At 38.2% G+C, this 16,044-nt stretch overlaps 1 protein-coding gene and 1 pseudogene across 2 annotated transcripts in view; both read left to right on the top strand.

The window, feature by feature from the left end:
• Nucleotides 1-16,044, top strand: part of SLC35F1 (solute carrier family 35 member F1) — a 446,439-nt gene that overhangs the window by 134,770 nt on the left and 295,625 nt on the right. The window lies entirely within an intron of this gene.
• LOC128585831 (KRR1 small subunit processome component homolog) lies at nucleotides 12,770-13,996 on the top strand (annotated as a pseudogene). Its single transcript, XR_008380122.1, has one exon. The product of XR_008380122.1 is annotated as a KRR1 small subunit processome component homolog (transcript).

Here is a 16,044-nt window from a genome sequence, read left to right on the forward strand (position 1 = left end):
GTTATGTTCAAAGAACGTTTGTCCTTTACTTAAATGCTCTTGTCTAAATCAATAGCACACAAGCATGGTTACCACTGACTTTAATACAGCGTACTGGATTGATCAGGCATTGTAAAAAGATCTGCATAAATTAAGGGTTTTATCTCCCCCAAAATTACCTGGTAAGGAAATTTATCCAAAGAAGATTTTACTTAAAGACTTTAAATAAACTTAAATGTTAATGATTTCAGACATTGTTAGGAACTAGCAATCCAGTTTATAAAATTCCATTGCTCTCTGCCACTCCAAAGAGAGAACACATTCCTTTGCTGTTTCTTAGGCATGCTAAGTTTTAAAATGAGTTGAAATCTATATTGTCTAAAAATGATGGTATATGATGATGATTCCATAGGGAGCTACACCAGTGCTTAGAGTATCACAGAGATGAACAGAACACAGCCCTGACCTTTAAGACCATAACTCAAATGTCTGGGGAGGAACAAAAAAGCCTTATCTCCACAAACTTTATTGTTGTAAATTTGTAAAAATAGTATTATGACACTATTAATACTTAAGGTCATTAGATAAACTCTACCTAATCCTATTATCCTAACACATTTGATTATATTTAAAATATTTCTCCTTCCAGTCTATGACCCTATCCATGTTTATTTCACCAATTATAACCATAATGAGCATATTATTCAATTTTTATTCTTTAGTTAATAGTGTAAGGTTAACATTTCGCATGTTTTTTTTTATGGTGTACGTATTTGTAATGTTTAATGACTGCATGATATCCCATTGAAGTACCAGCATTTACTTAAACATTCCTCTATGTTTAGCGTTTTTACTTTTTGTATTATAGATTTTTTAAATCCAAGCCAAGCAGCTTGCAAAGTAGAATAAACATCTTTATGCATGTATTATTTTAATGCTTGAGAGTATTTTAGGATAAATTTTAAAATTACCAAGTCAAAGAACAAGAACACTTTTATGATTCTGGATACATATTGCCACATTATGTTAAGTCACTATCAGTGGTGTATATTTCTGTGTGTTGACACACTGATAACACTTAAAAGTTTCAGTATTTTTTCTAATTTAACACATGCCAAATGGAACTGTTTTATTGTTTGATCAACAATACATTTCTTTGATAATTAGTGAGGCTGAGGATAGGCTCATGGAACATTTGTCCCTCCTCTCATAGTAATTGTAATGTTATCTTCTGGAGTCTTGATTTCCATTTATCTTTTGGAGTCTTGATTTCTTGTTTATGATCATCATAACTTTTTGCAATTAGTTATCCGTAAGCAGGCCTTTTGGGAAGAAGCAGCACTATCCACACAATAAGGGGGGAACCCTGAGAACAGAATTTATTTGGCTAGGGTGCCAAAGCATAGTAATAAAATTCTTTTCTATAAATATCTGTCCATTGTGTGAATGAAAATAAAAAGGATACTGTTTTAGTCATATATCATACCGCAATTTTCAGAATCCTTAATCACTCACTTTTGATTGAGTGATTAAAAGTTTACTTTGGGATAACATATAAAGGTTATTTGCCATCCGGGAATAAAATTCCCTGCTCTTGGCACAATTACAAACTGAGATGAAAGTGAGGAAATCATTTTTCAGAGTCTTGCATTCGCTATATGCTATTTTTGCACCAAAGGTGATGTGGGTTTGCAGGAGTTATTTCTTCATGTGCCTCTGGTATTTCACATTACCTGTCACCTTATTCCTCTCTGAAACGAACTCACTCTCTTCCATTAGAATTGATGGGTAGCGAATGTGACATGCTGGCAACTTCTGTTTTCCCAGCTGTGTAAGAGAAGCCCATTGCTGGGTTGATTGTGTGAGTTCATCTAAACCTTCTTTTCAATCAGTTGATGACTGTGTTTGAGTATTGAAAGAGTGTTCGGATATTCCTATCTAGTTTCAAATGTTAGTTTTTCAGTGTTTGGAGACATGTTTGTCTTTAGATCCTATTTTTAATTTTGAGTGAGTAGAAACATTTTTGAGATATTGTGTTAAACAATAAATCGTGAAGCATCTTAATGTAATTGATTAATGTAGTTGAGGTTGGTTTACCAATGGCTTCATGGATTAAATATTTACAATGAAGGCATTAGTTTTGAATTTTGGCAAATTGTTTTATTTTGTCAGATTTTTATATATGAAACTTGGTTTGGGGAATATAAGGAACATTTGGAAGAAAAGCCTCTTTATTGGCCTCTCATCCAAAGAAGAGTTTTTCATTTTAGGAAGGGGGGCTATTTTTAAAATGACAAGTTATTTTGATTTTTCCAAATTAATTTAGCAATCACAACATAAATCATAGAACTGGGCTGAAATGCATAACTCTCTCTTCTCCTAAACCCAACCCCAAATCTCAGGGTCTCATTCCTGGGACAATCAGACGAGAGCTCCATGGGGTTTACAAGCAGAACATTTGGAATAAAAGCAGAAGGCAGAAGTGTCTCAGGAGGAGCTCAGAATGAACTTTAATCCAGCCTGAGAAACAGTGAGACTCCTGTCTATATTAAAAATAGAAAAACTTGCCAGGTGTAGTGGTGGGCACCTGTAGTCCTAGCTACTTGGGAGTCTGAGACAAGAGGATCTCTTAAGCCCAAGAGTTTGAGGTTGCTGTGAGTACTGATGCCACAGCACTCTACCCAGGGTGACAGAATGAGACTTGTTTCAAAAAAATAAAATAATAAAATGAAATAAAATTTTAAAAATATGCTTATTGTTATCAATCGACCTTTCCTAAAATCGTGTGCTATTGAGTATGTCATGTGGAAGTCTCTGCCCATGCCAGAGCCTTATCAATATAACAAATATAGAAAAATTAGGTGCCAAAATACCCACCAGAATACTTGTATATTTGTAGCATCGTACAGAACTAAAATCCCAACCACTGTCAACACTCTGTCTACCTTACGTGGTTTGTTCTTCTAGTCACTTCAGATATTGAAAGTAGAGCTGATGTGGTTATTACCTGCTCACTTGATGTTTCCATCTCCCACATTTATGCCAGTAAACATCAGTTTTGATTAACCATTAATTTTTTTATCTTTACCAAGTCTTACAGTGATTATTTAATGTCTTTCTATAAATCTCATTTTGTGCTGTTAAGAAAAAACCTCCATCTTGAAAATCTACATCATACAGAAGGACCTGTCAGGCAAAAAAAAAAAAAAAAGTCTTATAGTTTTCAATGTTTGCTTTCTGTGCTGCACCTTTCAGGGAGGGCCTGAAAAAAAGAATGAGAAGGAGCTATTAAATATTTTTAGCAAACTATTGCCTTTCTCTTATGCAAAACACATAGAAATAGTCTCTTTAATTTAGTAAATTATTTAAAAGGTAGAGATGCTTTGTGAGTCATAGCTAAAATGACTCTTAATCATAATATTTCTATGTTCCCCCTGCATGTTGAAGCTTTTTACCAAGGTATTTCTGTTTGAGGTCTGATATTTTTCCGTCCTCTTCCCGACTTCTCTTGCAAAAAAGAAAAAAGTGCGTTTCTGCTAATGAATTGAGCAGATACCTAATAGTTTATGCACCTGTTGAGCTGTGTAACTTAGTATTTGGATACTCGATTTGATAATGTATTATGTAATTGATAAAATGGAGATATGTATTACTGTTACTTCAACCATATATTTATACTGTCTGGGAATGTCTAGTTATAGTTCTGCAGGAGAAATAATTTGTCAATATTCACCAGATTGTGAGAATTTAGTGTGAGAGCTTGAACATCTAAATAATGAAATTCAGAAAAGAGTATAATTTTAATTTTTATATCATTCCTAAAAACAATTTCTTTTTCTTTTTTTTTTTTATTGTTGGGGATTCATTGAGGGTACAATAAGCCAGGTTACACTGATTGCAATTGTTAGGTAAAGTACCTCTTGCAATCATGTCTTGCCCCCATAAAGGGTGACACACACCAAAGTCCCACCCCCTCCCTCTGTCCCTCTTTCTGCTTTTCCTCCCCCCCATAACCTTAATTGTCATTAATTGTCCTCATATCAAAATTGAGTACATAGGATTCATGCTTCTCCATTCTTGTGATGCTTTACTAAGAATAATGTCTTCCACTTCCATCCAGGTTAATACGAAGGATGTAAAGTCTCCGTTTTTTTTTAATGGCTGAATAGTATTCTATGGTGTACATATACCACAGCTTGTTAATCCATTCCTGGGTTGGTGGGCATTTAGGCTGTTTCCACGTTTTGGCGATTGTAAATTGAGCTGCAATAAACAGTCTAGTACAAGTGTCCTTATGATAAAAGGATTTCTTTCCTTCTGCGTAGATGCCCAGTAATGGGATTGCAGGATCAAATGGGAGGTCTAGCTTGAGTGCTTTGAGGTTTCTCCATACTTCCTTCCAGAAAGGTTGTACTAGTTTGCAGTCCCACCAGCAGTGTAAAAGTGTTCCCTTCTCTCCACATCCACGCCAGCATCTGCAGTTTTGAGATTTTGTGATGTGGGCCATTCTCACTGGGGTTAGATGATATCTCAGGGTTGTTTTGATTTGCATTTCTCTAATATATACAGATGATGAACATTTTTTCATGTGTTTGTTAGCCATTCGTCTGTCATCTTTAGAGAAGTTTCTATTCATGTCTCTTGCCCATTGATCTATGGGATTGTTGGCTTTTTTCATGTGGATTGATTTGAGTTCTCTATAGACCCTAGTTATCAAGCTTTTGTGTGATTGAAAATATGCAAATATCCTTTCCCATTGTGTAGGTTGTCTCTTTGCTTTGGTTATTGTCTCCTCAGCTATACAGAAGCTTTTCAGTTTAATGAAGTCCCATTTGTTTTTTTTTGTTGTTGCAATTGCCGTGGCAGTCTTCTTCATGAAGTCTTTCCCCAGGCCAATATCTTCCGGTGTTTTTCCTATGCTTTCTTTGAGGATTTTTATTGTTTCATGCCTTAAATTTAAGTCATTTATCCATCTTGAATCAATTTTTGTGAGTGGGGAAATGTGTAGGTCCAGTTTCAGTCTTTTACATGTAGACATCCAGTTCTCCCAACACCATTTATTGAATAGGGAGTCTTTCCCCCAAGGTATGTTCTTGTTTGGTTTATCAAAGATTAGGTGGTTGTAAGATGTTAGTTTCATTTCTTGGTTTTCAGTTCGATTCCAAGTGTCTATGTCTCTGTTTTTGTGCCAGTACCATGCTGTCTTGAGCACTATGGCTTTGTAGTACAGACTAAAATCTGGTATACTGATGCCCCCAGCTTTATTTTTATCACTAAGAACTGCCTTAGCTATACGGGGTTTTTTCTGGTTCCATACAAAACGCAGAATCATTTTTTCAAAATCTTGAAAGTATGATGTTGGTATTTTGATAGGAATGGCATTGAATAGGTAGATTGCTTTGGGAAGTATAGACATTTTAACAATGTTGATTCTTCCCGTCCATGAGCATGGTATGTTCTTCCATTTGTTAATATCCTCTGCTATTTCCTTTCTGAGGATTTCATAATTTTCTTTATAGAGGTCCTTCACCTCCTTCGTTAGGTATATTCCTAGGTATTTCATTTTCTTTGAAACTATGGTGAAGGGAGTTGTGTCCTTAATTAGCTTCTTATGTTGACTGTTATTGGTGTATACAAAGGCTACTGACTTGTGGACATTGATTTTATATCCTGAAACATTACTATATTTTTTGATGACTTCTAGGAGTCTTGTGGTTGAGTCTTTGGGGTTCTCTAAGTATAAGATCATGTTGTCAGCAAAGAGGGAGAGTTTGACCTCCTCTGCTCCCATTTGGATTCCCTTAATTTCCTTGTCTTGCCTAATTGTATTGGCTAGAACTTCCAGCACTACGTTGAATAGTAAAGGTGATAGAGGACAACCTTGTCTGGTTCCAGTTCTAAGAGGAAAAGCTTTCAGTTTTACTCCATTCAGTAAAATTTTAGCTGTGGGTTTGTCATAGATAGTTTCAATCAGTTTTAGAAATGTGCCACCTACGCCTATACTCTTCAGTGTTCTAATTAGAAAAGGATGCTGGATTTTTTTTTTTTTTTTTTTGTAGAGACAGAGTCTCACTATACCGCCCTCGGGTAGAGTGCCGTGGCATCACACGGCTCACAGCAACCTCTAACTCTTGGGCTTACGCGATTCTCTTGCCTCAGCCTCCCAAGCAGCTGGGACTACAGGCGCCGGCCACAACGCCCGGCTATTTTTTGTTGCATTTTGGCCGGGGCTGGGTTTGAACCCACCACCCTTGGCATATGGGGCCGGTGCCCTACTCACTGAGCCACAGGCGCCGCCCAGGATGCTGGATTTTATCAAATGCTTTTTCTGCATCTATTGAGAGGATCATATGATCTTTATTTTTGCCTCTTTTAATATGGTGGATAACGTTTATGGACTTGCGTATGTTAAACCAGCCTTGCATCCCTGGGATGAAGCCTACTTGATCATGATGAATGACTTTTTTGATGATAAGCTGTAATCTATTGGCTAGGATTTTATTGAGAATTTTTGCATCTATATTCATGAGTGAGATTGGTCTGAAATTCTCCTTTTTGTTTGGGTCTTTTCCTGGTTTTGGTATCAGGGTGATGTTTGCTTCATAGAATGTGTTGAGCAAGATTTCTTCTTCCTCAATTTTTTGAATAATTTCTGCAGTACAGGAATAAGCTCTTCCTTGAAGGTTTGATAGAATTCTGGTGTGAAGCCATCTGGACCACGGCATTTTTTGGTTGGAAGCTTTTTTATTGTTTCTTTGATCTCAGTGCTTGAAATTGGTCTGTTCAGGAGGTCTATTCCTAAAAACAATTTTATTAATTTTATATCCTTTTGACAATAATATTCTTCGACTTTCATTAAACCTTAATATGGTTTTGTCTAATAGGTAAATCCTGACTTGATATGAACAGATCGACATACATCTCTAAAGGAATGCTAGTCTCAAAACATCTGTTTAATATTTTAGATTAACATAAAAGAAGACATTTTGGTATTTTAGTTCAATTGAACACAACTTCCTAGAGCAGTGGTCCTCAACCTTCCTAATGCCACGATCCTTTAATACAGTTCCTCATGTTGTGGTGACCCCCAACCATAAAATTATTTAGTTGATAATTCATAACTGTAGTTTTGCTCCTGTTATAAATCATAATGTAAATATCTGATATGCAGGATGCATTTTCATTGTTACAAAGGGGTTGCAACCCACAGGTTGAGAACCGCTGTCCTAGAGGAAGTGTGCTTCAGTGTTCTGCATAGCACTTTGAAACATAAATATTCAGCCAAAAATATATCAATCTGTAAAGCCTTGATAGAGGTTAATTTTTCAACTCAAATCTGGTTGCACTCTCACGCAGACAAAATAGCCACAGCAAACTCTCTCATAATAAATGATGAAGTTGATACCTTGTATTCTAGTTCGGTGAACCTGAGAATGGTGTGTGTATTCAAGTGTGGAAGAGAAAAACGTCTTTGTCTTTACACAAAGACTTTTTCTGGGAATTTCCTTTAGCTTGTGATAATCACTATCTGGGTAATTAATAACCCAGAGTAGTAGGGAATTGGTCTTTACTACCTGCTTTGCATTTGGGAAAACTAAAGAGAAAAAAAGATTAGGAATGATTTGTCCTTGTTTTGATTATTAGCCCATCTTGTTTGGCAGCACTGATAAGAAGGAAAACTTCTTTTTCCTTTTTACCTTGTGGGTAAAGCTGCTTAAGGAGAATGAGCAAACAAGGATAGTAAGAAATTAAAGGTGAAAAGTGTGCTGCTCCTAATTTAGTTTTCCACATGTAGATTTGATGCTAATGAGATAATTGCATTTGGGAGTGACTACCTCTGCCCCGTGTAAATTTAAATTCCAGAGTCTATGAGAAGGCTATCTTTAAGGTTGCCATATCTCATGAGCCATTTAGCAGGAGCAAATGAAATTAAGCACGAAATTGGTTTGATTAGTGTTTCCTGTACTGTTGTACCAATGTCATGCTAGAGATGTTTACAACTTGCCATTCAAATGTGTTGACCTGGGCTTTCATCGTGAAATTAGTGGGACTATCGCATGGGTATGAGATCCTAGGTGGACAAACACATACTTGGCCAGTCTCAGAGGATCTTTCCATTGGGTACAGGGATGACCCCAAGCAGGAGGAGGGGACACTGAGGAATTCTAAGGATAACATCGAAGACAATGAGATTCTTATGGATGAACTATATGGTAAAATTTGAAGAATTAATGTAAATTAAAGATCTAAGAGTGTAGTAAAAAAAAAAAACTTCTTCCTTATTTGATTAAGAGATTAATCTGGTCAAAAGCAATTGTCTCAGTCTCTGTGGCCTCAATATTTTGTTTAATGAGGTTTTGAAATGGAGTGAGAGGTTGCTATGGTGGAAGTAAAATACTGGAAAATTCTAATTTATTAAACGGTTCTGGGAAAAGTCAAGAGAGGCAGAGGTCTGGTTGTTCTCCCCAGTATGTTGTGGTGGCAGAACAAGTTTATGATTTTTTCATAGGAAAGTCTTTGAGAAATGAGGAAAACTGGTTACTAGAGAAGGAAAAGACGTTTGAGGTGTAGATTTCTGTTGTGTAGAAGCAGGAGGCTTATGGAAGACAATCTCCTTTGCCAAATGCGTGGAAGCTTTCAGATCAAAATTCAGGCAGGCATGTTTGGAGTGGGTGAGGGAAGACATTGTTCATCAGCAGGAGATGTTCTTTCCTTTGAGGAGCCAGGAAAGCATCTGTGCACTGTTCTGTCATTCCATGGTGGGGCTGGCACAGGGGAAATTATTCCTTTGGGTGTAGAAAGAAAATAATACAACTTTGATTATTCTATATAATTTAACGTTTTCATGTATTTTTAATGTATAGGACATATTGGCACAGACTTATACACAGTGTGTGAATAAATACACAGGTATGCTGGGGAGAGGTGCATATTCAACCTTTTTAAAAAACTAATGTGGCAAAAAATATCTTAAAAATGTGGAGATCCAAGATCAGGTTCTCCCTCTTCCAATAACTGAGCCTGGCCTCTCTAAAGATACTCCATAAATCAGAAACCAAAGGAACTGTTTTGTCCTCATTATCTAGGAGCTATGCACCTTTTAAATTATTGTCTTAGGAACTAATCTTATCCTATTTTATTTCTAGATATTTGTTTTCCAGAGATCTTGTTTCCTCATTTCTTTTTAAAATCTCATTGCTCTATATGCATCCCTGTACACCACCTTGAGATTTTTATGGAATAAGGTGGGGAATATAAATTAAAGTTGAAAGTGCTTAGAGAATACATTATTCATCCTGGTATTAGGATTTTCCAAAGCAACTTCACAATTGGTAAGTGGATATTTCTATTGTGGGATCTCTAAGTATTTCGAATTACTCAACTTATTAAAAGTGCTGGTTGTCTTGATAATCATGCTTTTCCTTCTAATGTATCCTTACTATTTTTCTATTGACCTCTGATATTAAAATAAGTTGGAATTACGAGAATAGGTCTTAAAATAGAATGCAATTCTTTTTATATAATAAGATCAACTTTAGTTTCAGTGCAATGAAAATACAATGAAAGTCTCAACTTCAGCACATAGAATTTGGAAAAATTTTCTGTCAGAAGCAAGAAGCAATTTATAACCTTTTTGAGATATAACAAAATACTTCATTTCTTATTGAAATTATTTGTGCTGTATTTAAAAATATTCTCTGATAATAAAAATGTGTCATGGGGCAGCCCTGGGAGCATGAGCGGGGTAGAGTCGCCAGCACCCATGGAAGGCTCGCAGTGGGCAGCCGAGGGGAAGATAGGGTCTTGCTCTATCACCCTGAATGGAGTGCAATGGTCCCATCCTAGCTCATTGCAGCCTCAAACTACTGAGCACAAGCAGCCCTCCTCACTCAGCCTCCTGAGCAGCTGGGACTACAGCAGCTGCATTGGGGAGTTGGATAGAAAGTGACTGGAGCAGGGGCAGAGACAAGATGGCTGACTGAAGCCAGCTTTCCACAGAGGCTTCCATCCAGAAGGAGAGTTAAAGGACAGAAATTTAGCAAGTAACCTGGTGGATTAGAGCTGCACCGAGAGAGAAGGTTGAAGAACGCACATCAACCCCGCTAAGGCAAGCTGTGACCCCAAGGATATAAACAAAACGTACCAAATCCATCACCAAGCTGGGAGTGCCCCACAAACAAACGAGCAGAGTTCAAATGTCCTCCCACTAAACTCCATAGGAGAGACCCTCTAAAAACTGGACCTACCTCCCCTACTAGGGTGCCACGGCATTCTCCTGCCAGGCATAAAACTGTATATATCCTCTACCTGCAACTCTGAGCTCCCAGCACTCCCCTCCACTCTCACTCTGAGGTCTGGAGGCCTGTCCCCAAGGAGTCCCAATTCTTGGGTGATTTCTCGAGGGGTGTAGACAGGGCCTAAACTGCAGCTGGTCAGTCCTCACTCTATGGCACAAGAGTGAGGAGAGGATGGTCAGCTGAGAGGGAACCACGCCGGAGCAGCTGCCCCGAGGCGCAGAACAGCAGCTGTCTTTTGGCAACAATAGGGCTCAATCCCGGATATTCCGAAGCCACACCCCCTGTCTCCCTGGGCAACCAGAGGAGGCCAGGGATCTACTCAGGTGGCAACCACCACTGGACAGATCTGGGACAGAAATGCAGGCCCCGTAATTAAAGGGTTTGCCTGAGGCGGAACCGGCCTGGGTGGAGCATGGGGACTAGAAACGCACGCTCAGAGCCGGGAAGTTCCCAGGGCAGGGCTGACCCAGAGGACAGCTTTACCGAGCCTAACATGCACCCGGCCCTCAGGAGATCATCAGCCAATAGACAAAGAAAGACAGGTGTCTAGAATTGACAGCTAATCAAATACAAACCTGCAGGAGCAAAGACAGGGCCTGAGGCGCAGGCTCTGGGAACTCAAAACAGCTTCTCTTCTGCAGGGGAATTTAGCAGGGACAGAAACAAATTCTCGCAAAGTTGTTCTGTTCTGTTCTGTCAGTAACATCAATCAGGGGCAGGGCTGGAACTGAGTGAACACCACCCCCCAGCCTCCATCAAGTGCCCGAGGTTGTCATGCCTCACCTCCCCCTGATAGATAGGGGCAGAGCGCAGTGGCTTGGCTGAGCAGAAATAGATTGCCTTGTGATTCAGGCAGGTGCAAACCCCTGGAGTATCTGTTCACTACAGGCAACTGAGTCACAGCCCTGCAGGGCTATCAATGACTGGATGTGACAGAGGTGCAAGGTGGGGAAGGTGCATCAACCTTCCCAGACAGATCTATTTGCTGGGTGGCTCCTCCTTACTCCACGGAGCCCTGGAGCAAACCATATCTGAGTAGTCACCAGACCCCTGCGATCAAGTTGCCAGAGACCTTTTAAACTCTCCCACCTGAGACAGGTGCTGACTGAGACAATTGATTTGGACTTTTTGAACTGAGCCAATCACCCAAAGACTATGCAGGTGGTGCCCTGGGTATGCGGTTGTAGGAAGGTTTGATTTACTTTTTCCACTTGTTGCCTGTGGGGGGCGGGGTGACTTAATTGCTGGTATTTCTCCACAGCTGAGACTTCCACCAGAGTAACCACTTCACTAGGGTCAAACAGAGACCAGCTGAAAACAAGACAGACCCACTTAGCCCCACCACACCAAACAGGTCCCGCTTTCTGAGGCCATAGAACTCTATAGGTCCTCGACAAAGCTCCAGGGAAAAATCAAATGGTGTAAAACAATCATGGGGTGAAATCAGCGGAAAAACTCTGGTGACATGAATAACCAGAATAGATTAACGCCCCAAGGAAAGATATGACAGATGTAACTAAAGATCCCATTCATAAACAGCTGGCCGAGATGTCAGAAATTAAATTCAGAATTTGGATTGCAAACAAGATTAATAGAATGGAGGAAAATTTGGAATTAGAAATTCGAGGAGCAATTCAAAAGTCGGAATTAGAAATTCGAGGAGAAATTAAAAAGTTGTCTTAAGAATTTAATGAATTTAAAGACAAAACCACCAAAGATTTTGACACTCTGAAGCAAGAAATTGCAGCCCTCAAAGATCTGAAAAATACAGTAGAAGCCCTCAGTAACAGACTGGAGCAAGCAGAAGAAAGGATTTCTGACATAGAAGACAAAGCCTTTGAACGCTCCCAAACTCTCAAAAAGGAAGAGAAATGGAGAGTAAAAACAGATCATTCTCTCAGAGAGCTCTGGGATAATTCAAAGATGGCTAATATTCACCTTATTAGAATCCCTGAAAGTGATGAAGTGGCCTTGCAAGGCACAGAGGCCCTTCTCTATGAAATTATGAAAGAGAATTTTCCAGACATGCCAAGAGATTCTGAAATTCAGATAGCAGACAGTTTCAGAACCCCAGCACGACTCAATCCCAATAACACATCCCCCAGGCATATCATAATTAACTTCACTAAAGTTAATAGGAAGGAGAAAATTCTGTAAAAAAGCCATACGTAAGAAATCTATTACCTACAAAGGAAAGAATATTAGAATGACTGCAGATCTCTCTGCTGAAACTTTTCAAGCCAGAAGAGGGTGGTCATAGAATTTTAATCTCCTAAAGCAAAATAACTTTCAACCCTGGATCCTGTATCCAGCTAAACTGAGTTTCATTTATGATGGAGAAACTAAATACTTTAATGACATTCATATGTTGAAGAAATTTGCCATAACCAAACCAGCTCTTCAGGATATTCGCAGACCTTTCCTCCATAATGACCAGCCCAATCCTCTACCACAAAAGTAAACTCACTCAGAAACTTTTGATCAGAGAAGCAACTTGAACATGGCGACTTCCGCCCTGAACGAACCTAGGAAAGCGGCTGGAAAAAGGGTATTTTGTACACAGAAGCCAAATCTGGAGAACCAAGATGAATCAGAACTCCTCACTGTTCCTGATGGATGGAAGGAACCAGCTTTTTCCAAAGAGGACAATCCCAGAGGACTCTTGGAGGAGAGCAGTTTTGCAACTTTGTTCCCAAAGTAAGCAGAAAGCCTTGAATGAACATCACATTAATGCAACCCTGGACTTGATTGAGGGCAACATGACTGTTTGTACTACAGAGAAGACCTTTGATCCATATATCATCATTAGGGCCCGAGATCTAATAAAACTGTTAGCAAGGAGTGTTTCATTTGAACAGGCAGTACGAATTCTTCAGGATGATATTGCATGTGACATTATTAAAATAGGTTCTTTAGTAAGAAATAAAGAAAGATTTGTTGAAAGAAGACAACGGCTTATTGGTCCCAAAGGATCTACCTTGAAGGCTTTGGAACTCTTAACAAACTGTTATATTATGGTTCAGGGAAATACAGTTTCAGCCATTGGACCCTTTAGTGGTTTAAAAGAGGTGCGAAAAGTAGTCCTAGATACTATGAAGAATATTCATGCAATTTATAACATCAAAACCTTAATGATTAAAAGAGAATTGGCAAAAGATTCTGAATTACGATCACAAAGTTGGGAAAGATTTTTGCCACAGTTCAAACACAAAAATGTGAATAAATGCAGGAACCAAAGAAGAAATGTGTTAAGAAAGAATATATACCATTCCCACCGCCCCAGCCAGAAAGTCAGATTGATAAAGAATTGGCTAGTGGTGAATACTTCTTGAAGGCGCATCAGAAGAAGCGACAGAAAATGGAAGCAATAAAGGCTAAACAAGCAGAAGCTCTCAGTAAGAGACAAGAGGAAAGAAACAAAGCTTTTATTCCACCTAGAGAAAAACCAGTTGTGAAACCGAAGGAAGCTTCTACTGAAACTAAAATTGATGTGGCCACCATTAAGGAAGAGGTTAAGAAAGCAAAGAACAAGAAACTGGGAGCCCTTACAGCTGAAGAAGTTAAGCTTAAGATGGAAGCAGATGAGAAGAAGAAGAAAAAGTAACACACAGAACCCTTCACTACAACTTAAGACGCTACCTCCTTTTGTAAAGGATTTTGAGATACTAGGGCATTAGTTGCCTATCTGGGAGAAAGAAGAATCTGAACACTTTTTTTCTTGAGTTTTAACAGTGTTCTTTATAAATATAAATTATTGTATTCTCCATGTATTTTTGAAAAATTTTGTACTAGAAAGTGGAATATATTATATACATTGTGTCTGATCAGTTCTGGGCAAGTTTTGCCTAAGCATGATTTTGGAAGTGAATTTTTAGGTTTTTCATATTTAGATTTTTGGAACATAACCATTGTAATAATGTCCTAGCTTTTGATTTTCAGGAAAATAAATACCAATTTTTAAATGCCTACTGTCTAACAATAACAAGTAAATATTTAGCTTTAGTCCAAAAAAAAAAAAAGAAACTTTTGATCAAACTCCAACTTCCACAGTGGTGAAAGGACTAAAAATGTCCACTGGATTTTCGAAAAACTCGATACCCCAAATTTTGCCAGACTTATCAATGTTCTCCATTAATGTGAATGGCTTAAACTGTCCTCTAAAGAGGCACAGGTTACCTGACTGGATACAAAAACTCAGGCCAGATATTTGCTGCATACAAGAGTCACATCTTAACTTAAAAGACAAATATAGACTCAGGGCGAAAGGATGGTCGTCCATATTTCAGGCAAATGGTAATCAGAAAAAAGCAGGTGTTGCAATTCTATTTGCAGATACAATAGGTTTTAAATCAACAAAAGTAAGGAAAGATAAGAATGATCACTTCATATTTGTTAAGGGTAATACTCACTATGATGAGATTTCAATTATTAATATCTATGCACCCAACCAGAATGCACCTCAATTTATAAGAGGAACACTAACAGACATGAGCAACTTGATTTCCTCCAGCTCCATAATAGTTGGAGATTACAACACTCCTTTGGCAGTGTTGGATCGATCCTCCAATAAAAAGCTGAGCAAAGAAATTTTAGATTTAAACCTAACCATCCAACATTTGGATTTACCAGACATCTACAGAACATTTCATCCCAACAAAACTGAATACACATACCTCTCATCAGCCCATGGAACCTACTCCAAAATCGATCACATCTTAGGTCACGAGTCTAACCTCAGTAAATTTAAAGGAATAGAAATTATTCCATGCATCTTCTCGGACCATCATGGAATAAAAGTTGAACTCAGTAACAACAGGAATCTGCATACTCATACAAAAACATGGAAGTTAAATAACCTTATGGTGAATGATAGCTGGGTCAGAGATGAGATTAAGAAGGAAATTGCCAAATTTTTGGAACAAAGTGACAATGAAGACACGAATTATCAGAACCTCTGGGATACAGCAAAGGCAGTCCTAAGAGGGAAATTTATAGCACTGCAAGCCTTCCTTAAGACAATGGAAGGAGAAGATGTTAACAACTTAATGGGACATCTCAAGCAACTGGAAAAGGAAGAACATTCCAACCCCAAACCCAGTAGAAGAAAAGAAATAACCAAAATTAGAGCAGAATTAAATGAAATTTAAAAGAAAAGAATTATACAACAGATCAAGAAATCAAAAAGTTGGTTTTTTGAAAAGATCAATAAAATAGATAAACCTTTGGCTAACCTAACCAGGAAAAAAAGAGTGACTCTCTAATCTCATCAATCAGAAATGACAAAGACGAAATAACAACAGACTTCTCAGAAATTCATAAAATCCTTAATGCATATTACAAGAAACTTTATTCTCAGAAATATGAAAATCTGAAGGACATTACCAATACTTGGAAGCACGTCACCTTCCAAGACTTAGCCAGAATCAAGTGGAAATGTTGAACAGGCCCATATCAAGTTCTCAAATAGCATCAACCATACAAAAATCTCCCTAAATAGAAAAGCCCAGGGCCAGATGGCTTCACATCAGAATTCTACCAAACCTTTAAAGAGGAATTAGTACCTATGTTACTCAACCTGTTCCAAAATGCAGAAAAAGAAGGAAGACCACCCAACACGTTCTATGAAGCAAACATCACCCTGATCCCCAAACCAGGAAAAGACCCAACAAGAAAAGAAAATTGTAGACTGATATCACTAATGAATATAGATGCAAAAATATTCAACAAGATCCTAACAAACAGAATCCAGCAACACATCAAACAAATT

Source organism: Nycticebus coucang, chromosome 5 (genome assembly GCF_027406575.1).
Source record: "Nycticebus coucang isolate mNycCou1 chromosome 5, mNycCou1.pri, whole genome shotgun sequence".
Taxonomy (NCBI): domain Eukaryota; kingdom Metazoa; phylum Chordata; class Mammalia; order Primates; family Lorisidae; genus Nycticebus; species Nycticebus coucang.